General features: G+C 38.8%; 1 protein-coding gene across 2 annotated transcripts in view; it reads right to left on the minus strand.

The window, feature by feature from the left end:
* Window positions 1–18,230, minus strand: part of SOCS6 (suppressor of cytokine signaling 6) — a 29,269-nt gene extending 11,039 nt beyond the window's left edge. The window contains exon 1 of one of the 2 annotated variants that reach the window (XM_064507142.1): window positions 17,616–18,230. The gene's annotated coding sequence lies outside the window, so the exon portion shown is untranslated. The other variant, XM_064507143.1, reaches the window with a different exon arrangement.
* Window positions 18,231–22,808: the final 4,578 nt, after the last annotated feature.

Raw genomic sequence — 22,808 nt, forward strand, 5'->3', positions numbered from 1 at the left:
AGAGTAATCCTAGTAACTATTAACAAACTTTAGTGCAGAATAAGCAAGGTATGCCTTTAATAATAAGAATAATAGTATGGTAAAATAAAAATGAAAACTTGATATACAAAGGGTTTTTCTTTGCCACCATTCGTGCAAATAACTGTATGCAAAACCAATAACAGAACCATCTAAAAAGTCTGAATACCTTGATTGCTTGCCTCTGGCCTCCAGTTAAAAAAAGATGTCCCTTGACATCTGGACTGCCCTGACCTTTTTTACTTCATCGATGACTGTCTGCAGCAAGTCCTGTTCTTCTTTCCCATATTTGGTTGCAGGACAGACTATTTCTAGCTGATTGGTAGTTTTCCTCTGGGGAGTAACCCAGGAGTGTTAAATGGCATCTTTGTATTACAGTTCATCTGTGTATATTCAGTCTTGTGACTACAATAATCGCATAACTACAACAGCAAAAAACAGTTACTAACATTAACAGTCCTTGCCAGAGGTTATATCACCCTTGCACAGGGAGGACTGTTTGGGATGCCCATCTGCTCCAGAGCTATCACGGGCACGTTAACCTGGTATGTTAAACTGAAGTCAGTGCTGGCTGAGACAAGCACAATGGACTGAAACTGGACCAGCTCAAGCACAAACACAATCTCATCAGCGCGTTACCGCTCCTGGAGCAGGAACCTCTGGGGACCATGTGAGGAGGACAGCTAGAACAGTCACTGTTTCGGTCACTCCTGTTAAATCTCTCATCAATGGGGAATCAACATGCAAACAAGGCATGAGGTAGATTCTACTTTTTACACATTTACTACGAATGACCCTAGTACCATCCTACCTTTTTTTTTTTTTTTTTTTTTAAAGTAGATGTCTGTTAACAATGTACACTGCTAACAGCTTTTCAGGGGCCAAAAACATGAGAAAAAAAAAACAGGGTAAATCAAGATACATCTTGGCTAAAACCCTGATGAACTGACAATAAGAATAAAAAAAAAAAGAAAAAAAGTCCAGCAAACCAATTTATTCCATGTCATTGAAAAAGAAAAAAGTGAAACATGTTTACTGAATCAAATAAGAAAAATCACCACAGAAACCTGATGTGTGTAGTATGCATATATGTGTTTGACTGTAGAAAATCACTTCTAGAGAATCCAAGCAAATCTTTTTTTCTTTTTCATACAGCTGTGCAGAAGCAGGCTAAGAATGGGAATAATGCTCGATCAGGCTCTGTCTTTATTTCTTGTTATTTTACAAGACTGCAGCAGCCTGTCTTGCAGCAGGCTGGCTGCCAGCAAAAATTAAGTTTATCTTCACAAGCAAAGGTTAGATTTATTGGGAGATGATGAATGAGAATTCCTTTTCCAGGTAAGGCTTTAGCTCACTTCTCCATCCTGACAGAAGACAGATACACCAAAACGTTTTTCCTCTTTTGTAAGGTATGGGAGTACCCTCAGCATGATGACAGGGAGACTTATCTAAGGCTTTTATTTTTATCTCTCTCTCTCTCTACATATATATATATATATATATATATATATATATATAAAACATATATATACACAAAAAACACATAGATAACAATATATATATTTTAAAAGTATGCACATATGTATATATAACATACATATACCTACATGTGCATATCTATGTAGATATACATATATATGTTACAGTTATGCAATCCTCTTAAACCTTTATGCAGTGATGTTAGGAGTCAGAGAAACTGCTTACAGAAGTCCAAGACTGCAGTGCTCTCCAAAACAGCTTCTCGACATTAGCAGTCAGGAACAAAATCACATTCTATAAAAAGGAGTAATTTTTAAAACAATTTTGCTATAAAATTTTATAAAGCTACCTCCAGAAGCCAGTATACAATTTCCTACAATAATAAAATGCCTTAGGCAAGGAACAGATTCTGTGCCTACTTATTTGAGAACAGATGACAGAGTATTTGAAATGTATACAGTGAAAAGGAAAGGAAGAAGGGGAAAGACAATCAGTAAAACTATAAAAATTTGCACTTCTGTGTTTCTTTTTATAGAGTAGTAGGCACAAATGCGTGAAACCTGGAATGTGTGTTGAAAAAAACATGACCTGCCCAGTTCTATGGATGCAAACACAAACTAATTCTAAATGGAGCTTGTTTTTGAATCCTCATGCATTTCCAAAAGTAATTTTAAAAATGCTGTCCATTTATTTTTAAAGCATACCCCAGAAAGACAAAAATAATAAACCAGAATATTTTCTCAAAGCGATTTTCTGGTCAGCATTAATCTGACCATTCTTTTAATATTATTGACTAAATAACATGATTGTCTCCACCCCCAATCAACTCCACAGCACACCTCACAGCTACTGAATGGACAACACAGAAACACAGCACCTAGTCAATGCATGTGCGCGCTAGTCTGCACCTCAGAAAACAATGCTAGAAAAGAGGAGACAACAGCTGGGGGTGGTGGGGAACAGGAAAAGTAATAGAAACAGAAGCCTCATGCCATTTCTCTGCTGAAGACTGTAAAGGTTTACACAGGATCACCATATACTTTATGACAGTCCTCTCCATTACTTGCTATTGTAAAAACTTTACGTTGCCATTCTCCCTAAATTAAAAGCTAATTTGTAATAAAGTTTGCTTTGCGTCTAATTTATTTGACATGAAAATTACAATTAGTTACAGTTTCAAAATTGGAGGAATAAATAGCACTTACACAACATAACAGAAAACAAAAAGTATAAGCGATGATAATTATTCCTTCCTAAAGCGCAATAAGGAATACTCCCTTCTTGAGGAGTAGAGATGAAAAAATCTAAGCAACATCTCAGCAGAGCTAAAGTCATTTCCATTAAAAAAATAAAATATAAAATCAAAGCTAAAAGTAACTTTCATTTTAAAAACCTCATTAGGTACACTCTCTAGCCAACTAGTGGCTTCATATCATACTCGCAAAACTAGTACCCGACCAGCAAGTTGTAAACTGCTAACTTTCCCACCACCATTTATGCCCATCTGACAGATGACAAGAAACCCTCACCTGAAACATATGTCAGTAACTTGGCCTTTGCTCCTACAAATAACATTCACCTGGGATCAAAGATTTGCAAAAAGAGAAACGAAATTCTGCACAAACTCCTTCAAAGTAGTGCAGTTACTTTCAAAGTGTCAGGGGGAAAAAAGTCACTTTTGTAAGAATATACCAAGAACTTTTTAATTAAAACAAACTGGGAAGGAACAAGCTCTTCTTCAAGCCATAACCCAAATTTAGATATCTGAAATCTATCCCACTAGTAACAAAAGAAACATTGTCAAAATCTAAAAGAGAAATTTATTCCACACAGAGTTCACTAATACTTACATTGCAAGAGTTGAAACACAAGAAGCTGAAACAGGCTTTTAAAGCAAGTGGTAATTAGTAGGAAAATTCACCACGAAGAAAGAAAAAAGAAAGGATTCTGCTTTTCCACCATACCGAGCACATTCATATTCTACAGCTAGAGTATCAGCGCTTGACGTAAGATTCATTTTCCTATTTCAGACTTCTCAAGAAGGCCTGCATGAATGCATGGCAATATACTATTCTGTACAGCTTCTGTACCTACCACATGGCCGTGGATCTTGTGATTAATTATGGCTGCAACTGGGGCTTCAAATTAACCTCAGCTGGGTGAGTTTCTGACAAGGAGCTGAATTACCTTTTAATTCCATGTAATCAGGTGAGATCTCTCAGTTCTTTCTAGCTGTCACCCCCACCACCTCTACCATTTCACTTTCAATAATAATAAAAGCTTCCTTTCATTAGAAGATATCACTCTATCCTCTCAATTTAAGCTAAGGTGCAGCAACCCTTTATTATTTTAATCCAGTTAACCCTAAGTAAATGGAAAGATTAAGTGGACCCATTTATGGGCTAAGGAGAAAGTGAGCACACTGCCTCGAATAAAGAGAAACAAAAGTGGAAAGATCTTTCATATCCCATCTGCACAACATTCACACAGACAAGAAATCTTCAAGTGTGCAGAGGAGGAAGAGGGAGTTAATAACATGCCTTAGATTCACAGAAAGGAAGGAATTAACCTCTGTTTTGTGATTTTCTTTATTGAATTATTAGATAGAAAGACAACATACTTGCTACAAGGACACGACAAAGAGCCCCCCCCACCGTTCTCCTCCAGACCGTACAAAAAGTTTAAGACCAATATGGCATAATACTTGTCTCATATATCAAGTCATTCAGTTTCCATAAAAATCAAAGATTTAAGAAATTTTAAACTCACATAAAGAATCCTGCTTCTGTAGATTTGCTTTTTTTGTGCATGTAAAAATCAGTTGGAATCTATGATTTCTAATAGTGGAAAATTCTGACAGAATACAAACAATGACAAGGGATACTCTAGTCATTCCCTGGTGTGCAAAGTAAAAGGAATCTCCTTTAGTGAAATGCACACAGATGTGTTTTATTTATTCATTTATTACAATGACATTTTTCCACAGTAATAGCCAATTGCTTTACTACAACTGCACATCATTAACATAAATACAGTAGAAGTATAACATGAAAAAATATGCACCTGTTCAAAATTAAATACACTTTAAGTGAAATACAAATATACAGAGTAACTGGAGTTGAAAGGCATTGGCTACATTTAAATAATAATCACTTTTAGTCAAAGAAGGACTTCCCAACCCTTGAAATAGTAACCAAATAAAATACGTTTCTATATACCATTATAACTCACATAAACTAGAGGTTACTACTCAAGAAACTTAGTTCCCTGGCCACTTCTCAAAGATTCAGAGTTAAACTCATATTCACTGAATATAGTTTGTTGTAGCCTTATTTCCTATAGAAACAAAGCTTAACAAACAAGGCTCTCTGTGTCTGTGTGCATTCCACCCCCCTCAGGGCCATCGATCAAAGTTTTACAAATAAGCAGATAGGTAGGATCTCAACTCAGGGAAGAGCCATAGCAAAAATTCATATATTCTCAAGTGTATAAAGAGTCCAAAGCAGGGGCATTTCTAAATACAGGAAAAGCCTTTTCTGGAGCTCACGTACATCTCCAAAACCAGGGAGGAAACTAGGGTTAAACAGTTTCATTCGTCACAGATCCATGCGTTTCACAAAGCTGCTTCACTGTAACGCACAAAAAATATTTTTATCTACAACATGAATATATTGTGTATGTTCATAAGAAGCAAAAGTGACTTGCTATTGTGATTTGTTTTGTAATTTCCAAGTAGCAGCATTTCTAAAGAAAGAAAAAGGCTTATACAATACTTTTTATATCACTATGAGAAATCATTACCAAAAATATTAAAAATTGAAAGTGTTCTCTACATATCATGTTATTTCAAAGTTTCCTGAGAGTTTTTACTTCTGAAAAGATCAGTAAGTTTCACTAGCAATTTTATTTTTCTGAAAATTTTTGAATATAATCAGTTAAATAACCAAAGACTACTCCTATAGCAAGTCAGTAATATCCTTTCTGTTTTCCCTTTTAAGCAACAGTATACTGAGAAAGTCATAACCTTTATCTGAACCATGTATACAGAAAAAGTATTAGATAATTACATTAAGGTTAAAAGATCAAGAACTCAGAAGTTGAGAAAAGACAGAAGGGTTGCCTGTACAGGACAAAAATGTTTACATTAATTCCACTCTCCATCACAATTTAAAATGCATAGTCCTGTCATTTATTTATAGGATACTAATTAAACTCCAAATTCCAGAGCCTACAGACAGAATTATTAGCCTCATTAAGGAAGTTTTTCCTGTCTCTGTATCTGACACTTAAATGTTAATGCATATGTTTTCAATGCTCAACACTTCATGAGACAGAACACGAGAGCTCAATTTCCACCTTTTTTTAAAATGGAATTATAAGCTGAAGACCAACTGTCTTTTAATTTAGAATAACATGTGCGCTATCAGGCCAAATTAAGGCCATTAACTTGGAAAACTCAATTCTAAATTTTTACAATTTAGAGAGAGAGAGAGAGAGAGAGAGGGAGGGAGAGGGAGAGAGAGGGAGGGAAGGACGGAGATACTGAGATTGAAATTTTGACCTCTAGAGCTTTTGAATAATTACCTGCTTAAAAATACAACTGAAACCTCCCCATCTCTCCACAGAAGCATAAGAAGGCAACAGAACCAAAGGAACATGACTTAATGGAGTACACGACTGTAGCAGCAAATTGCCACCCACTGTGGATGGTTAGCAGGAGATCAGTTAAAGCCTGTGGTCCCTTTCAGGCATTTTCTGACAATGTAGGAATAAGAAAACACAGAACCTATCGTTCTGTGGATGAATAACTTTTCATGATACCTGTGCTCTACTCAGTGATGACCCAACTTCCCAACATTCTTTAAAATTTTAAAATTCAGCAGATATTTTACAAAGGCTTTTCAGCCCAACTGCTTAAAGATCATCAAAGCAGTAAGCAAATTAATCACCCATCTTATAACACAAAGAAGCACCAAGTAACCTTAAGGCGAGCAGAAACTCCATCAACAGCATTTATCTAAAGGAGTTAAAAAGACCGAAAAACAAAGAACAAGATACAGAAGACACAGGAAAAAAACAAAGAACGTTCAAAGTTAGTTTAAATTGTTAGCGAAAAGGTAACATGCAAAGAAAGTTAAATTCAGACTAACAAATAGGCCAGCAATATTTCTCTCCACTTTTATGAGACACGAACTCTGAGTCTGCTAAGCTGGTGTCTCCAACTAAGCACAGTGTATTCTCACAGTTCCTACCACATTCTGCCAGTGACACAGCAGATCCGAGGCCAATGGCCTGCTTTCCAAAAACGCAATTCAAAGCAAAGTGCATTCTGAAAAACTGCAAAGGTCAGAAGCACAACCAATCTTATCTAAAATTGAGGTAAAACATCTCATTTTTGTCTAAGATTTTTTTTCAGTGCCTAGGCACAAGCAACTCCTCCAAAAATCAACAGGAACTACGAGTAGTCAGGGCACAGGTGAGTCAGGCTCCTAAAGGGCCACAGAAATAAGGACCTCATAATCAAAACCCCTATCCTTCACATGCACAGAGCTGCTTAATATAGGAAGTACCCAACTGCAGAGGGATTTTTTTTTTTAATTAAAAATTCCTCAGTAGCCCTTAGCCTTATTTTTGCATATACAAGCACAAGTATTTAATCTTAACAGAATTGAACCAATGCCTACCTCATGGCTAAGCTTTCAGCTATCTCCTTCAGCATGTTCTGAAAATGAAGTGTGAACCTGTCAATCATCCCTTCACAGAACCATGCTGAATAAAATACATTGGCAACTACATCGTAAGTCATGGATGAATGATCATTGCACCCCTCTGCAACACATAAGGACCTTGCACTACCTGAGGGAATTCAAACTACAGATTCGAGCAACCTGGACAGTAGTCCATTGTGGAAGGGAAACTCCCAGTTCTTGATTAATATATTCTACTGTGCAGAGATAGTTTAAGATGCAAGATGAATTGGGCCAGGGAGAAGGTCCCAGGTTTTCCCTCTCCAAGGCAGCTGCTTAATCCTCTGGGATGAGAAAACATACCATCTCTAGCGCTTTCTTTTTTGACTCCATTGATCTTCTGCAGAACAGAACAGCTTTAGGAAGGAACAGAAAGCATTCCCTGCTTCAGAGCAGCCAAAAGCCTGGTGTTCAGGCACTCTGCAGACAGGACAGGCAAAGGAGAGAATGAACTTGACTATCTTATGTTCTGAATGAGGGCTTTAGCCACCAGGCTACCACAACATGTATTTTAAATCACCGGTACATGCAGCCGATGGTGCTTGCAGCCTGTGAAACCTGCATGTGCAAACCACAAAGGGAATTTTTAGCTATATACTTTTATGCTTAGTTTTACATTGTATTGCAGATGAATTTTCTCATGTGGGCCCTAAGCTCAATGTCTGCCTATTATGTGGCTCCCCATTAAAGAACAGTAACAACAACATACTTCACTCACACACTTGGGATTCCATATTAAAGGCAAAGAAGTTAATACATCAAATGTAAAGAACCCAATCTTATGCACAGTTATATTTTTTATCTTTTTTATTCTGGAACACCTATGCTATTCAATGACACGCAATTCAGCAGAGATTAATACTGGTTCGGTCTAGGCTTTCATTGTACTCAGTGAAAGGAAAACAACTTAATCCAAGATGAAAACTTTTAGTGAACAACATTACTGAAAAAAATGTTATTAATAACTTCTCTCCAAGTGATTTCAGCTGTATTGTTAGTGAGACCTTATCCATACGTAATAGTTATCAAATTGTTTCTTAAATCTATCTTCATCATGCCTATAAGCGCCTATAGTTTAAGGCTCAGAGAACCAATATGTTCAACACTGTATAAGGATCTTACATAACCTCACTAATTATATACAAAACATAACATTACCAGTTAATATTATGAAAGGAGGTTTCAATGATACTTTTTTAAAGTCTTTTTAAACCAAAGTCCAAATATTTTTTGCTGAAATAAAAGCGCTCATCTACTGTCACCAGAAGTTCAAGTGACTTAATACCTTATACAGATCAACACAGCTTTCATTTCCCATTACTATTAAATAAAACTATTCCTTTTTAAAGGGGCAAAGAAAGAAGTAAACACTGAAACTGACTTACAGTGTTAGTCACAAGTTAGTATGATAGAGAAGCAACTCAATCCACAACGTTGAAAACAAATTTAATTTTAATCCAATTTTTCTGGGAAACTAATACATGGAAAGTGATCCATTGGGCTGAACTTACTTCGTATACTTGCAAGCGGAAAAAAAAATCACTTCAGGGGGATGAACAGGACAAAAGTTAAATTACCTTTCAACAGTTGTTCTGAAAATAAATCCATGTATTTCTTTTGCATGAAAAGACTTTTCCTTCATTATTTGTACTTATATAGCATAAATACTTATCTTATAACACAATCGAGAGAAGTGTCTCACTCTTCCAAAATTCAAAGCAACAAGAGATTAAAAATATCTGAAGAGCTATTCGCTTTCTCCATGTCGTGCTTTGAAGAACCAACACCCAAGTAATATAAGTAAGCTTAATATTTAAGGCTTCAGTACTGAAGTAAGTTTCATACAAGACAACTAGGGAAGGTTCATGTACTATCAGGTTTTTAGGGTGTAACATGCAAAAACAAGACTGAAGAGCACTTGTAATACAGTTCTCTTTTGCACTATTAAGATTCAAAACTATTTGTAAGGCTCATCCCAATATATGTCTCCAGCACCTCCAGCATTTTATATCCTGTCTTGGACTGTGCGTGATTGGTAGGTTACGCTGTCAACTGCCAAACAAAGTTAAGACATTTTTAAACCTTTGCATGAGGAAAAAATCCTTAAGAACGAGACATTTGAAAGTGATCCTTCTAAACTGTCATGATTCTTATATTAAGTGCATATTCCTCATTTAAAAAAGAAGAAAAAACAGTATCTGTATTAAAATACATACAGAAAAATTGTTAGGATCACTGTCAACCTGAAATCTAACCAGTTTTATAATAAAGAACATTCAACAGTGTCAGATACTGAAGATCAGTCTCTTGCTCTCAATAAAACAGATTCAGTTAATAAAACCCTAAAAAGACCTCTATAGAGCAGAGTTTATTTTAAAGGCAAATCACCAGAACAGAACCAGAAAAAAAGAAATCACTTCCTTCCTTCTGTTTAAAGATGAGAGACCTTCAGTCAGTTTGGGGCCCACCAGGACAAGGCTTCTTCCTCACCAAGTGCCTCTCATGAGCAGCTGCTCTTGGAACACGCTCTCCCAGCAAAACTCGTATCTGTCAACCAGAAATCACACCTAACGGGTGTGTGCTGGCCTCTCATGCTTAAGGACTGACTCCTTTTCCAAGTTTTTAGGACCACTGTGCTCTATGACAGATACTAACCCAAGCTCTACATTTTGAAAATGAGAATGTAAAACACAATTTATTTAAAATATTTTCCTTCCCATTTTCATTGGCAGAAGGCCTAATAAGAACAAAGAGTAAACTAATTATCTTCCTGATGGTTTAGAGCCCAGTCACATATGGCAAACAGCAGACATGGCTGTGCTCAAACTACTGTCAAATATACATGGTAAACATACCTGCACAGAAACTATTATCTCCATCTAATCTCATAAAATTACTTTACTATTTTGTTTCCCTTACAACAGGAGGCGAAACATTAAATTTGTTTTCTAAATTGACAGTCCTTTTAAGTCTGGGGGGTGCTTTTAAAAAAGCACATGCATTAATACTCCACAAGTAGTGCAGTGACCTGCACTAGTCGGAACTAGTAGGAACAGAATCTTGACTGCATTGGCAAAACCGCATAGGAATCTTTTTTATTAAATCCTGATTTATCAGAATCAAACCTTTTTACAGGACTATACCCATTCTGGCAAAGCTTAGGCTACATGCAAATTTTCTAATTTTGCATCAAAATTAGAGAGACACTTAATTATTCATGATTAAGATCAGGCAGTTCTACTTTTTCTCCTATACCCACACTCCAGTCACCTGGAGACAGAAACATCCAACTACCCCAGCTGGCCCATCGGCTGGAGAAATAACATTGCAGTTAAAGTTTTCAGACAGACATCATTTTGTCCTGATGCACACTGGAAAGCTTTTTTTTTTTTTTTTTTTTTTGAAATAACACTCCCCAGACACAAAAAATCATTTTCCACACAGCCCAATCTGTTTTTGTTAATATTGAGTCCCAACCAGCAAAAATGAATTTAACATAAAGCAGACATTTAAATCAATGGGACTGCTCAATGTATGTTATGTTTAGCTTGCCCATGAAGAATTGGGGTCTTACATTGAGCAACTTTGCACTGGTGTATAAATTCTCATATGCAAGATAAAAGATTAAAGTTTTCACTGTCTAAATGAAGTAATATACTGTATGAGATTTACACAAATTCAAAACCCTTAGGAGAGCTATCTCCAGAGTCAGGTCAAACATCTGCAGAGCCAACAGTATAGAAGCTCTGCTGCGAAAACTAGCAGAGCTCTAAGGTTCCAGCATGTAAAAATTTATATACACACATACATCCACACAGACTATTCTGTTTTTTCTCTTGTTCTGACATACATTTAAACTCACACACACTATAAATAAGATGAAAAAAACTGTGTTAACCCAATTAAAAGAGAAAATATACCCATACTTTTCAATGCTCATACACAGAATTTCTGTTCCTCTTTTCCATGTTAGACATCACTCAAAATCTTGCAGATTTCAAAATGCACCTATATTTGTTACAGACAAGATATTTAAGTCAGTACTGATGTAACATCCCCCTCCCCTTTTTTTTTGGCCAACACCAGATTAGATTGCAAATAGAACTACTGCATTGCTCAGTACAGACCCCTTTCTATCCCTTCAGTAACAGGCTGAAGAAGTAGATATACACACTTGAATTTTAGTTTTTTCCCCGAGTAACTAGATTTTTTGCAAAAAATCATCCCAAAGGCCTATGACTAGTCCCAAGGCAGTCAGTGTATGTGCTCAGAGTAAGCACCTGCAAAAACTTTAGTATTACAACCAGACAGATACTGTGTCAAAGTAGTAAGTAAAGATATGTTCAAATGATCTGTTTTAAAAACAGAATCTTGAGTTATGTCAGTTGCACTGACATAAGCTCCTATAGCCTGTATTCATCTTCTTTACAATCTCTGCAGCATGCTATTGAAGAATGTTTATGGACTCTTGTAACCTTTCTTCAACCAACAAAATTCTGGTAAGGGGAGAAAGTGCTTTCTTAGGCATGCTTACTGCTAATCAACAGCTCTCTTCCTTTCAAAAGCCAAGAAGAAGAGAAAAATTAAGAGTTTCACAGAATGATGGATCAGCATGGTTTTTGCCTCTGTTTTCCACTAGAGCAAGGAAAAAAAGAAAAACCCTCCAAAAAACCCAAACACCTACCTTGCAAAGACGCAGACTTAAGAACTTGCACGTAACCAAGGGACTTGCACGTCTGAATGCACAAACCAACTATTCTGGAATCGGTATCTCTCTGAGCTGACCAAAATTCCAACCTGGAAAACTTTCCCAGCACGAGTTTCATCAAAACCAATGTGCCTGCACAAACAGCTTCTGTTCAGCGAACCCAGTGAGAATTCTGCAGTCAGCGAGTTCTCACCAGCTCTAGCAAGAAAAGCTTCACCCTAATAGAAATCCTACCCTGTTCTGGGAGTACGGCTTCCACAAATCTCATCCTACAAGGCACACACTGACAGCTTCCCTCTTTCTGTAGTTCAAAACTTCTCCCCGATGCCACTGGTCTCTGTTTCTCTACTTCATTAAACCTCCTATTCTGCTATCTGATTACCAACCAAAAGAGTACATAAGGGATTCTAAAGGATACTAAAACCTACTACCAAAGCCAGAGACTCAGTTAATATTATAAATTTTAACTGCCCAGTCTTGTGGCACTTACCAAGACAAAGTCTGGTGAGATAGGATTCTCTAAATCAGAAGCAACAAAAAACAGCAAGCTTGACCACTGCCTCAGAGAGATCTTGGGATCAAACAAACTTGCTTAGGGAAACGCTTGGAATAGCCTACTTATTTCTTCCCAACCTATCTGAGGAATGCAGACTGCTTTAGAGCAGGGGGGTTGAGAGGATCGGACCCCTATTCAGACACCAACAAACTGTTGTTCCAACACATTTACCACAGTACTTCTAGATGAATTAAGAATAAAACAGAGATCACGTGTTGTAAAACCAGGCTTGATTACAGCCTCATTTCCAACAATGTCATCAAGAGTAGCAACTTATGTATTGTTTTAAATAGTACAAAATATACTAGAGGTACTATAACAAAGGTATTAACGTTGTGGTCTCAAATCAATTTATCTGATAGTCAAATTCATCACGTTATCTTAAGACCATCAAAATCTTACACAAGTCTTCTTACAGATCAGTATCTTGTAGCATGCAAGTTAAATAATGCAAATACAACTGCTTATTATATACTGCTTCGGGAAGCAGAGAAAAATACCAGAGATCAGTATGGTTTACCTAACAATATATTTAGTAAATTCATTTTCATTGTTTAATTTTCTTTTTTTTAAACTAGAGACCACTTAACAAGCTCTGTAAAAACACTGTAACATCTACTATTTACACCTTCACTGCCAGAGAAAATAGTTCTCATCCAAAATTGTTTTACAGCAGTTTACAGCAGAATTATTTGGTGTTTATAACAAAAAAAACACATACTTTACAAACCTAATTTTTTCTGTAACTGCCAACCTACTATATTTGGCAGATTAAAAAAGAACAGAATATTTCATCAAAAGACAGGAAGCTGCATCTGCTCTATGTAGCCTATGTATACACAATAGGAAGCAATGCTTGGAGAGAAGCACCTGGATAGAAATGCCTATATATGGCATCCTTAGGTTGGGATGACCGGCAGGCAAGAAGATATTTGTTCAGTGCAGTTTTGAAGCCAGAGGGAGACAGAGTTAGCTAATCTATCAGCATCCTCGCTAAACAAATAGACTGGGGTTTAACTTGTATAGTTTTCTTTGCAATACAGCAACCAAGAAACAATTTCTTCGGTAACATGTGGCTTACATCCTTGTCATAAATGAAGCCAACTGAGTTCCTGAGAGTCCAAAGTGTTATGTGAATGATTAAGGATAGGGAAAAGAGCCAATAATTTCCACAGTATTTTATCTTAATATTTTCCAGAATAAAGTTTCATAACATACAGATATATAAATATATATATATATGTAAAAGCTTTAACTGTATATCTATGTCTTTAAATATGTATTACAGCCTCTAAAGACGACTGGTCAGATTTGCAAAGCCATACACCTCAAAATTAGCTGAAATTATCTGGAGCTGCAGATGCTTGTTGTTTGCATGCCCGCACATGACAAGTACAAGTTGAAGACCATAAGAACCAAGCAGAAGAAAAAAATGGAGAAACTTTTACTTAGGTGAGTTTAAGAAGTCTTAATTTCTGACACTTTGATCTCAAAGTTTTATGTCTCATGATAAGCAGACTAAGCCATATTCTGCATCATGTTGCCTTTTTAGAATCAGTCCATGTAAACTCTGGCAAGGTTTGTACAACCTTCTTTATGTATTCGATACATTAAACAACACTTCACATGCAGTCAGTTTTCCATTTTCATCCAGAGCCATAAGGCAAGGAACTTTTGTTGAGGTTTTGGTTTTAACTGCCAGGAGATGCTGAAGTAGGTGACACATTTCTATTTTAATATATAAAAGTTACTAAGCTACAGGAGGAGAGGGGGAAACAAAACAAACAAACTCTAAGAGTCATAATGAGCTTTTGGATGTTTCAAAATTAATCTAAAATAATTAGCACAGAAGTTTATCCAACTTAGACAGTAAAGGGTCCAGAATTCAATTATTTCTAGAAGAAAATGCAAAAATAATGACAGAATGTATTTTGTATTGATAATCTTTACCTGCTGTTTTATCAGAAGCATATGTATTTGAGTGGTATAAAGCGGCTTTTTAAACGTGAATAATGGATATTCCATTACAAGCACTCATAATCTTATTATTTTCTAAAAAGCATACTGCTGCACGTATGTCATGTGTACTTGCCACCTGAAACTGTCAAGGAAAATTTTCAGGACAGGTTTGCTGAGGCATATTTACTTGCCTATTGGTACTGCAAATTTATTGGGAGGCACAGGGACAGAGGCTGATAAAACTTGGGAGCTTTGTGTCAAGTACATTTATTGTCTTTTGAAGCTTGGTATGTATTCTCAGAAAAATAAGTGTACATTAAAATAGAATGAAATTAGTTTTTGGCACAAACATAAGGAAAAGGAACATTACCAAGATATTATTTCTCTTAAACAAAAAAAAGAAAAAAGGGGAAGAAACTCAAAGTTCTGTATTTCTTTTCAGTTTAATACTTTACGCTACATAAATACATACTTAAGTTGGCAAAGAAATCTCTACACAGCTTTTCAGTCTTTCAGTTCCAATCCTATACAATTTATCCTTAACACATTTTAGTATTCACAGTCCCAAGTCAGACTATATTTACTTTCATACTACTTATTTCTTATTCTTCTCCCTTGGAGCATGACAACTGCTTGAGATACTCTCCCTGGCACTGTCGCTAACATAAATTAAAGCATGACCAACAAAAAGCTGAGCCACACACCAGCAAAGACTGGCTGCCTTTCTAACTATCTTATGCTATCACTTACCTCCCTACGACACTTTGTACTATTCAAACGCTACCAAAATAGCGCTGTGTAGGCCCGGGAAGGAAGTAAAGCTACAGCAAATAAGGCACTTGAGTAAGGAATTACCCTGAACTGTGGCCTCAGTTCTGCCAGCAATAATGCAACAAACATGCAGTCAGCTCAAGGTAAAAAGAAATCTTTCTAAAGTTGATGTTCAAGTTACTGTATGGCTACAAAGCTTTTCCTAAGAAGTGGCAGACAAAATTAACTTGCTTCCCCAAAAAGAACTTTTAATGAGTTCACTCTCATTCCACCACTTCACTGCGCTGAGCAGAATTAGGATGTGTAAAGTACTTGCAGAAGGACATGGACCGAGTTATCCTTTCTTCAAAAATGTTCCTTTTGAAGAGTGATCCAAGCGGTTTGCCTGACTTAGTTCATAGTCTATGATCAAAGAAATTAACAACATGGTCTTAATTAATACACATCTTCTACAGATTTTAATAGGACAACTTTCAGGAAAGTTTGAAGATTACGCGTTATTTTTCTGAAACTGCGAGAACAGTTCTGATGCTGCATGTATGCGGTGACATGAAGACACACTTACAAAAGCTCTGGAAACAATACAGGGCTGCTTCCTTAGCATTCATAGCCTTGAAACTTCTCAGGAAGTTAGCAAATGCAGCTATCTCTATATACCACCATGCTGTGACAACTCATACTTCAAGTACTGAGGTTTAATTCCATTGAATTTTAACTGTAACAAACTCTACTTAGATCTCAGAAAACTCAGTATATAGGGAAGAAGTACTTGATTAAGCATACATAGCAGGTGAACCTGCTTTAGGTAAAAACTCAGTTCCAAGCACAGTGCAATGCCACAACTGCATGAAATACATGATAGGAAATGAGGAATACATTAGATAATTTCTTGAACACTTCATGAAAGTATTCTGAAAAAGCTGAAATTTGCCCATGATAAGTGACACAGAAAAGTGTGAGCTACAATTACTGTCTTACTGTAGAAGACTCCAAAAATGCCTAGACATTCTCCACTAGTTTAAGTCTTCCAGCCAAGCAAAATAATTTATTTCATAACTACACTGAAGCTTCCATATTTTCTACAATCTGAGAATGGGTTTATTAACATGAAACAAAAATAGTGCTATTTTTTCCACCCACAGCAGCAATGTAGAAACATTATCCCTCAAGTACTTCTGTAGACAGCAGCTCTCTAAGAAATGAGGCCTGCAGCAGGCTTTTTTTTTTTTTTTTTTTTAAATTGAAGATGTATTTTAAGTCATTGGACTTGGTGTAAACATTTTTGGCAAACAGGAAAGAGGGGTTGAGACATATCTGTGAAAGCACACAGAAGAACTTAGCTGGAAAAGAGGCTCTTCCTGACTGACGGGTATGCTACCATCAGTATCTTCTCTTTGACAGAGTAACCTGCTCTGCAGAGAACTGTGTTCAAAGTTAACATGATTTTGAAAATATGGGGAGAAAAGCCTGAATCATAAATGAAAAACAAAGTCAAAACATCTCAGCGAGAAGCATTTTCTCCATCACTTAAAACTAAAAATGTTTTGGAAGGACTTTTTTTGTAAGTAAGAGGCCAGAACCAGTGGTTTCTGCTGGAAATGGCACCGTTAGGGAAAGAGAACATTAAAAGGAGCAGTTGGGAGGACAATGAAAAGCAGTATTTTTAAAAGTTTTTCTTGTTTTTAAGGCAAGTTTTTGCGTGCCCCCTGTCACAGAAAGCACCCCCGGGACGGCAGGGGCGCACAGGCTCCCTAGCAGTGTCTCCACGTCCAGCTCTTCACCTTCCCCGGGGGCAGGAGCCCCGCGGCGGTGCGCAACAGCCCCTGGCTGCCTGCGCGGCGACCCGCCACCCCCTCGTACCTAAAATGGGGGGGAGGGGGGGGACTGCTTCAGCCGCCTCCGACGGCGGGGCTGGCAACAGCGGGGTGAATTTGGGCAGCGGCCCGGGGGCCCCGCCGCGGGTGGGGCCCGGGGGCGGCAGAGGGCGGCCCCGGCCCCCTCCTGTCACGGAGCGGGCCGCGCAGCCCGCCGCCTCTCCCCGCCTCGGCGCAGGCCGCGCCGCAGCCGCGGTGCCTCCGCAGGGCCTGGCGCCGCCGCTGGCTCGGGGCGCCGCGCAGACAAAGGGAGCGAGGCCGGGAGCAGGGCCGCGGCCCGCCGGGAGGCGGGCGGGCAAGGCGCCGGCCGCGCCGGCCCCACCGCCGGCGCCCCCTCGACCCCGCCAGCCCTCCCCCGGCGACAGAGCGGGGCCGCTCCGCGGCCGCTCACCCGGCGGAGGCCGCGGCGTCCCGCGCGGGCCTCTCCCCGGGAGGCGCGGAGCGGCCTGCGGCGGCGGCCTGCGGGCCGGGCGGCGGCCGCTGGGCCGCGGAGCGGGACTCACCGAGCAGGAGGAGGAGCTGGCGCTGCTGGCGCTCCCGCGGGCCCGGCCCGGCTCCGGCTCCCTCCCTCGCCGTGCCGCCGCCGCCGCCTCCCTGTTCCTGGCGCCGCCGCCGCTTCCTCCGCCTCCTCTGCCCCCACCCCGCCGTCCTCGGAGGGGCGCAAGGGGGCGGCGAGCCCGCGATGGCCGCCGCCTGCCGCAGGGACGGCTCCGCCGCGGCGCCCCCGTACAGCCCGGCGGCGGCGGGGCCCGGCCGCCCGCCCTCCTCCCTCGCCTGCCTCCGCCGCCGCCCCCTGCGCCCGGCGGCCTCGCCGCCCGCGGCCAGACCCTCCACGCCGCCTCCGCGGCGAACGGGCGCTGCGGGCCCGCAGCGGCCGCGGCCGCCGCTGGCGGCGGGCGGCGCGGGTCGATCAGCCGCGGCCTCCCCCTGCGCGCCACGCCGCGGCCGCGCAGCGCTCGCCGGGGCAGGGGGCGGCAACTCGGTGTCGCCTCCTCTGCCTGCCGCGTCCCCCCTGCCGGGCCCGGGAGCGGCGCTCTCAGTGCGGCTGGCGTGGGCTGCGCGCAGGGCGGATGCGGCCGCGCTGTCCCTGGGCTGGCCGCGCCCCGCTTCGCAAAATAAAGCGCTCAATCAAGAGCGACCGAACGGTTCCTAATTTAGGGTGTGCAGGAGTGACGGAAGTGACTAGCAGGGGGCGAAAAATTCAAATCTGTGGGCAATAGGGGTTTTAAAAGTTTTCGAAAGTCGCGTTTGCTGATTGATGTTGAGCCGGCAAAATACTACCTGCCGAAGTGATTGCATCCTGCATTTCCTGCTTGCGGTACACAGCTGATGCAGATCAAGAACCCGGTTTTGCAAAGATACACATAATTTTGGTTACCCAAGCGATCGCCTGAGAGCCAGTGAGATTATTCATATGACCAGTTGCGCACGTGCTGAACTGATTTCAGGGTTAAGAAGAAATCAAACTCACAGGGCTGTGAGAATATTCAAGCACGTTCTTGCCTGAATACTGAATCAGTGTATTCATGGGTCCTGTGAAATGTTTAATTGCCCACATTATTTGAGGTCAGAATGTGCCCTGATAGTGTTTACATTTTTATAACCCAGCCATTCAAATTAAAGGTTTTTCTTGAGTTTTATCCAAGGGTCGTATAGTTCTTCACTCCAGCTCAGTGCTAGCAGGCCAAATCCATTTCAGGAAACTGTGACTCTCACAGAGTTGCAAAAGGAAGTGATTTTTTAAAGGTGATATTTGTTGATTATTTTCAGGTACAAAGTGCCTAGAATTATTTTTTTTGTTACATGTTTTGTATTACAACTGCTTTATAATCATGATTAAATGTTATCAGTAGTATAACAAACAAAACTAAGAGCTTGTATTCAAATAATTCAAATCTTTGGTCACAGATAAGCAAATATTTTAAAAACAATATTAAGCTGAGTATTTTGTTCAAAGACAGAGTTAGACTAAGAAGAATAGCTCCAAGTGAATCATTTGGGAAAGCTTATGGAGTAAGTAGCTGGTGTTCGTAAAACCAGTACTGCCAGTTTGAATATGAGTAACTTCCTAGGTTGGCATTGGTATTCAAAGAAAAAAATAAAATACAATAAATAATAAAGACTATTTTTTTCAACGTAATAGACTCCTTCTTTCTTAGATAAACTGTTGGGAGTTTGATGACTAATCCAAAAGGGGATTAAAAGAGGAAGAGACCCGTACAAGAAAGGAGGGCTTTGACTAGTGAAGATTCAGTTTAATTGTAATACAGTTCTGTCAGATTTTCAAATGTTTTTTCTTTCTATTCTTATATTCTGCTCATGCCCCCATTTTTTCTGGATACAAGCATTCGAATGAGTAATTATTTTCAGGATCCAGCTGGTACCTGCACGTAGTATTAATATAACCAATGTCTTCAGCTGCAGGCCAATAGCAGCAGTAATAGAAAGCATAGCTTCAAAGTTCTTGCCATAACCGAAGAAGCTGGTTGGGCTAAAAATGTTCTCTCTGCTTTCAGCCATCTTGCCTTAGGTAACACCTGCAGTAGAATATCTTGCATGTGAAAGAAAATAAAAATTTGGCCTTAGGAATGTTGTTTTACAGCTTCCTACACTATTCAACGTAGAGTTGTAGACTTCTTATTTTAAAAATGTTGATTCTGGGTAATAAAGTTGTCCAGTCTGCGTGTCAACTAGAAGGGTTTCACATGTCTGAAACTGTCCGCTTGTGCTCCTATGTGAATCTAAAGGCTTAGCTTTTTGTAGAAATGGCACTGACAGACAACCTTACAGTGCTGAAGAAAAGTAATCCAAAAAACTTTGTAGCTGCTTTCTCACAGTTCATCCTCCATACATTAGGGATGAAGCTGAATGTGGCTCAAATTAGCATAGCTACCAAAAGTGACCTTTCTCATTTTCTTTCTGTCTCCCATCTCCCTGCTTTCTCTTGCCACTGCACCCCTTTTGTTTTCTTTATGGTGGCTCCAGCGCTCATCAAACCTCTCTAAGCCAGCTCAGTTAGCTAAACCTCTTGAAGTCCTAACAATAAATCATGTTAGTTCAAGTTAGAATAGGTGCTTTCTTTTCACTCCTGTAATTTAGAGACTATTTTGTCATCTGTCGCTGTAACATTTTACAGGAACAACATTTTCAGATGGACATCTGCATTAAGCAGTTTATGAAAAATCAGGATCTTTCAAGGCAGGGGAGACACCCAAATTAAATGAGCAAAAAGCAAACAATACTTTTCAACTAGATTAATAGGCTGATGTAGTCAACATGTGATCAGATGGGTATCACAACCTGCACAAATAAAAGAGGTGGTTTCTGCATTTGCAGCAGTGGTAGAGAGAAAGAGGGAGGAGGATTAGGGACTGCAGTCTTCTCTATATGGTACCAGTACACTGTTAGTTTGTCTCTGCCATAACATACAACTTCGTACTTGGAGCAGACTGTTTTGTACCCAAGCATGTCAGCAAACAGCTATATCCCAATCAGAGCAACAATTTATTGCCGAGATTGAACTCACTTAGGTGTGCTACTGGCCTTGCAATGTAGGTGGCAGCGCAGGCGGACACCAGCAGGATTGCTCAAGTAAATTGGTTCCTGGCTTAAAAACACATACTGAGATAAGCTGGACAGTTCATATCTTCAGACCATCTTCTTGTAATGTTCTCTACTTATATCACCTTCCTAGATTTGCATCACAGCTGCTATCTTTTGTTCAAAATGATGAAGACTAGAAATTTGGTTTTAGTAATGCAAATCTTTCCAATCATGTGTCCTCATACCCATAAAATCCTAAAATCTGGAACACTGGTTAGTTCTAATTACTTTGACTAAGGTCTGCCTGCTGATGAGTTCCTTATTTTGATATATTTGTCTCCCTTTTCTTATACTGAAAAGTATGATTGCACATGATTTCATAACTTTGAGTCCAGTTTGTGTCTATACAAACCCGTTGCTCAGAGACACAGGTCAGAGACCAAATTATGAGTGTTCATTGACAATAAAGCCAAAGTTATAGCCACTGTATCCATGTTTTATCTTCTTACTGCTATTTACCTGCGTGGCATAGGTTACTATGGTTTCTGACAACTATTCTTCTTTTAGCTCATTGACCTGAATGGCAGTTGGAGGTTAATGCCTGTGTCTTTTTATTGCTCTTTACAGGCATGTAATTGGATATGATTGCATTCTAAGGGAACACGCTGTTGTGCAATGCTTCTGCCATTCAGACAGGCTGTATGTTGTGTTTTTGACCCAGTATCTTTAAGGTATTTTAAAAACTAACAACTTCAACAATAACTTTAGTTTTATGTGAATTTAAGATGTTTATTCAAAGAAAAAGGGAAAATTAAAAATATAGGGAAGATCATTTGCTTAATGATCAATGTACTGATTGCCTTCTTTTCCACTTCCATTAAGTATAATTCAGAAAGTGCATTTGTCATCATCTTATTGTAATCTACAATTTATTGTAACTGTTTACAGGAACCCGTTGTTTTAGATGGTAAATATTCAAGCAGTTTGGGAAAATAATAGCCTTTCAAAGAAAGCGATATATGCAAAATCATTGTAGACTGTTGGTCATTTTGATAACTGTGGCCTGAATTTTCTGGTTTCCTAGTTCTTGTATTATATTATTATAAATACTTTATATATCATATTGTTTTTATTTCTGTATAATATCATTTATGTATATTCCTACATTATAATATTTATTAAGAACTTTTATATATAACATCATCGAATATAATTTTTGGGTATCACAGTAGGGTGAGCGTTCTACTTTATTTTCTCATTTATTCCGGTAGATTTTCTGTAAATAAATTCCATTTCCATTACAGCAGTTAATGTATGTAAGTTTTTTCAAAGTATTATTTTTTCTTCTTTTGGAAGGACCTCCCGCCACCCCAGCTTAATCTTACTGTAAAAAAAGAAAGAGCAAATGTGAAGTATACAGGAAGTTCCTTCCCCTTTTGTCTCATATTGGGGTTAAATTTGCAGTGGTTACTGGCACTGCTGAAATCAGCTGGAGGTATAAATGCAGTTAAGATCTCATTATAACTACTGAAAATAAAGTATCCATACCATACGTATAAATCAGGCACCATATTTTAATCAGAGAAGTGCTACTGCTCCTACTTCCTCCTTTGGTTATGTTCTGATATTCTATATCTTTATTTGTTACGCGTATGTCAAAAAAAAAAACCCAATGCTTGTTTATTTAAAATTGTCTTGCAATTTTTTTAAAGAATTGCATTAGTAAGGTTCTAATTTGCTCACAGTATCTATTACAAAGACTTATTTTTTTCTACTGTACTGTTCAGTGAGTATAGAAACTCAACAACAAAATTGATTTTTTTGATGCAACATATATATATATAGTTTGGGTCATCAATGATCAATCTATCTAAACCAAATTATTTGCTAATGTATTAAATAGCAAACAAGTGTTAATAAAATAAAAGAGAAAAATAAATGGTTTGTCTGATGATACTCTGTAAAATAATTCTGCAGAAAATGACTGTTTTGAAAAATTATTTCCTAATATCTCAGGGGAAATTAAGGAAACTTGGGAAAAATAGCTTTCATTAAGATTGTTTACAGAAAATTTAGAAATAACCTCCTTCAAAACAGATTCCTGTTTCTAATTTTCACCTATTTTTGAGTGCCACTCTCATCTCTTTATTTCA

Source organism: Dromaius novaehollandiae, chromosome 2, assembly GCF_036370855.1.
Source record: "Dromaius novaehollandiae isolate bDroNov1 chromosome 2, bDroNov1.hap1, whole genome shotgun sequence".
NCBI lineage: Eukaryota > Metazoa > Chordata > Aves > Casuariiformes > Dromaiidae > Dromaius > Dromaius novaehollandiae.